Genomic DNA, 4,519 nt, shown 5'->3' on the forward strand with positions numbered 1-4,519 from the left:
TACAACAGCGAACCTCGTCTTCTTGTTGCTAGAGGCACGCTTCTTCATCTCCATTACCAAGCTCGTGCCGCCTCCGTTGCAGGTCTCTGTGCGGTGGATCTGGGAAAAGGGTTAGGGTTTTGCGATCCATAAAGACGACAATATATATACATACCTAATCTAGAAGATTTCGATAGAGGTGGTGGAATAGCCACGGAGTGGACAGACGTGCATCTTCACGAGGCATGGGTATCAACTGTCCAGATACACAGAAGTTTGGTGGGCGAGGCATGTGTCCGAATACTCAGTTAGAGACGCACGGTTGCGCAGTCTGTAGAGACAGGGGGGCATGGCGCCACGACACGGGGGCAAATCTCATGTGAGGCACGTGCTTGCAGGCGCTGGAGGCATCTAATTGCAGTTTGTACAAGCACAGACCTCGTTGAAGCCTCCACAGAGCCAGCTATCAACTCCCTGGATGCACAAAAGTGTGGTGGCAGAGGCATGCCTGCGAACACTCAGGTGAAAAGACACGTTTGTGAAGTCTCTGGATCCACGGCAATGTGTCTCCAGCGGAACGTAAAAGCCACGACTCGTGGCACATGAGGCACAAGGGTGCAGGCTCCAGAGGCACCAAAGTCTAGCCTCTAGAGGCACGTACGATTGTCAACCCTCTGAATGCACAAAATTTCGGTGGCAGACGCATGGATCAGAATACTCAGCTATGGAGGCACGGGTGTGTATTCTCTGCAATCACAAGGGTCACGACAAGTGTCATGTGAGGCACATGTATTGAAACACCAGAGGCGCGGAAATGAAGCCTCTTAGGCACGAGTGTCAGCCCAATGGATGCACAAAAGTGTGGTGGCAGAGGCATGGGTGAGAATGCTCTGCTGGAGAGGCACCGTTATGAGCTCTCTGGACCCGCGGGCATCTCGCTCCACGGGCACCTAACAACCATGGCTTATGTCAGCTATGGAGGCACGTAGATGCAGAAAAGTGCCTGACTCAGCATAAACCCTCTCTAGGTGCAGAAAAGTGTGAGCAGAAGGCGCTGAAGTAAGGGCTCTACATGCACGTGTACCAACCTTCTTAATACTCAGTTAGAAAACCACGGTTGTGAAGTTTCTAGACAAAGTCTAACCTTAACACGAAGAACATCTTTCATGTCACGAGACACACGGTTTTATTGGCCTACCAATCACGGACTTGCTTCAGTATTGGAAAGGTTCCCACTGACGATTTCATTATCAGTGGGAACATCGTACTATACTAACAAAGAGTCAGTGTCGTGATGGTAAAATACTCAGAATCTTTCTGCTGAAGCATTGACGTTTGCACAGTTACACCACTTTCGTTTGCAGAGTTACAACGCTTTATAATCAAGGATTGTTATGGCAAGCTTACAGACGGTACAAAATATTACAAGGGTTGTCTGTTCATGTTCAGACGAAATGCACGTTCAAAAGGGCGCAACAACATGTAACCCTGCAAGCTTGGACAACTTACCTCAGCTCTCTGTTCAGCAGTCACATCTGTATGGGTCCGTCAAATCCAGGTATTCAACACGCGTGAGTTTTAAATAAAAGAACCGGTGCTTGCACACTCCTGATAATATAAGGAGAGCATGTTCAGAAGCCTTTTTGTGCCACAGAAGATCCTTTTGATGCTTTTCGTAAAATTCTTCTGTGAAGTCTTGGTGGTGGCGATCGTTAAGCCTCACGGTCTCAAGCTTGCTTGCACTCAGAACAAAGAATCTCACAAATTCAATATTTACCAAGCAGGGTTCATAGTCATCCAGCGTTACTGTCTTCAGACGAAAGTCATCTCGTTTGACAAACGGTCGGTGCCTACGACGCCATGTATTTGTTTCTCCGCAACAGAGTCCTCCCTAGATGTACATGAAGAATGAAAATACTTAAGCTCTAAAAATAGAGATTCTGTCGGAAGAGCATCAAGTGTAAGGTATTTATTGGATTCTTTGTAGATACGGGTGTATGAAATACTAAAACATGTCTAGCCACGGGTGTATCAATTTACAGGCGAATGTAAGACAAGCCTTTTAAGACATACAGTAGAAGTAGTACAGTATGCATGTTATGGGCTTTCAATGTGTGTGAGAATCATCACCTCGATAAACAAGTTCTCAAGGCTTCGAAAGCATTGCATCAGGGAAACGGCCACGTCCACTTCAAAACACATCTTGATGAGCAAAGTCTTGACCATTTGAAGCACTGTTGTCAGGCTGACTGCCGGCAAACCCTGCATGGTGCACGCATAACGATTTTAAAAATTGAACAAATGGTTCTATTACATGAAATTTGTTTACTCAGACAAATGCAGCTGAAAACTAGGTACCTGGATAATTGTAGGGTTACGCGTGACCTTGGATTCAGAGAAAAAATCATGGAATTTGCCCACAGTCTCTAGTTTAGGTGCAGACATGACAGTTATCTGCAAGTTGCTGCTGAGAATATCGTTAAGCAACCGCTGAAGTGACGGGGCATCCTCTATAACAAGTTCACCATGTCCACAGCGAATTCCAATGCTTACAAGGTTACGTGAGTTTATTCTTATGCAGCGGCTTTCTATATTCCAAGTAAGCAGTAGGCACTGGAGTGCGGGGCAACTAGAGTGGATGATGCTTTCAAGCGAGATGTCTGATATACCAACGTCCACAAGTGAAAGTCTCTTGAGCAGTGGTAGTTTAAGATCCTGAACGTAGCTGTCTGGTATTTGGCAAAGAGCAAAGGTGGCGGTGTGTAGGGAGGACACAAACGGAGAGAAGGACGCCGGTGCAAAAGGCGCAGATGATGGGTGTGTGAGTGGTCGTATGACACACTCTCTCATGAAATCTGGGAACATGTAATAGAACTCGAGCACCTGGAGATTGTTCAGTTTGGATGATTTCAACCAGGCGTCGACTGCGGAGGGTCTGGATTGGAGGTAGCACGCCGGTATGTAGAGACGGCGAACTGCGCCCACATGGGAGGAGAGGATGACATCCGAAGGGTGGTATTGTCAGTGCCAGATTTGCAAGGGCACCGAGTTCCGAAGTGCCTTTCGTGGGCGAGCTCCTAGGTAGGAGGCGCCACAGAGATTTTCTCGATATGAACTGTTTCTAGAGGCTTAAAAAGACGAGCGGCAGGGATTTCACGGCAGTCGAGATTTAGAGGAGCAGTGGGCCATAAAGGACGCCATCAACGAGCAAGGATGCTGGTACGGATGCTATCCCTAATGGGGAGACGAGAGATGATCTCACCTAGGATGACGTCCGGGAGATCGCTGATGCGGTCCGGACGAGTTTTTTTTCCCGTGCTCCTCAGATCCGGTGGGCGGACCCTCACCGGTCCCCGCCGGTACCGCCAAACACCCAGAGGAATGCGTCGTCGATGGCACGAGCCTTGCCCTCTTGGTACTAGAGGCGTCGGACTCCATCTAGGAGCGACGGATGCGGTGGATCTGGAAAGACGGTTTGGAGGACGGAGGTATTGCAAAACACCATTTATCAAAAAATTAGTATTTTTTAAGTGATGTCGTTGCGAGAACAGTGACATCGGACAGTGGCAACAACCCGTAATCCATGCCTCCACTTGATTCACGTACATGCCTCTCCGAGCAGCGTGTCACTACAAACATACTGAGCACAGACGCACGATCGCAACTCTTCTTTTTGACATGGGACGCACGACCGCAAGTATTCTTCCTAATATGGGACCGTGCCTCCACTTGCTCGACCAACGTGCCTATCTGAGTACACGATTCAGCTGAAATAATGACAACTGGGAGGCACGACCGTCCCCTCTTATAATATATGACCGTGCCTTGACTAACTTCATGGTTGTGCCTCTCTTACTGCACAAAGTCAGCTAAGCTAATCATAGCATAGAGGCATGACCATGAGTGTTCTTAACACAAGATTGAATCTGCACTAGGTTCAAGTGCCTCTCCGGGCAAACATGCCGAACCGAGAGACACACCCACAACAACAACAACAGCGACGACAACCACGTTTAGGATCGCATCTACTTTCAGTACCATAGTTTGAATAAGAATTTGAATTGATAAGTTCTATTAGGTATGTACTATGATGATTTGAACTGCACTCATAGTTTGAAATAACACACGTATGATACTTAACTTAATACCACAGTAGCTAAAATTTATGTGGTGTAATGCCATCCCTCCATCACCGTACACATATCGCGTCATTCCGTTTTTTTTTGTAAAGACCGGTTATCACAAGTGAGAGCGAGTCCTGCACGCGCATAGTGTGCCACTGGATACTGATGAGTACAACGCAATCAACTGTGAGCCTAGCTACATCTGCAAAAGCAGAAATCCCGGTGATCGCCATCCTTCCATCTTTGTGTATACAGTAGGTGCCAGGCAAATCAACGCTGCTGAAAATTTGTACAAGCCTGATGCTTCCCTTGAGAGGAAAATATCCAAGCTTCATCCTAAGATCATTGGTAACAATAGTTGGGATTTTCTGTACAATAACAAACTATTCTGGCATCAGATTACGAAGACACGCATG

This window comes from Triticum urartu, chromosome 2, assembly GCF_003073215.2.
Source record: "Triticum urartu cultivar G1812 chromosome 2, Tu2.1, whole genome shotgun sequence".
In the NCBI taxonomy this organism is placed as follows: domain Eukaryota; kingdom Viridiplantae; phylum Streptophyta; class Magnoliopsida; order Poales; family Poaceae; genus Triticum; species Triticum urartu.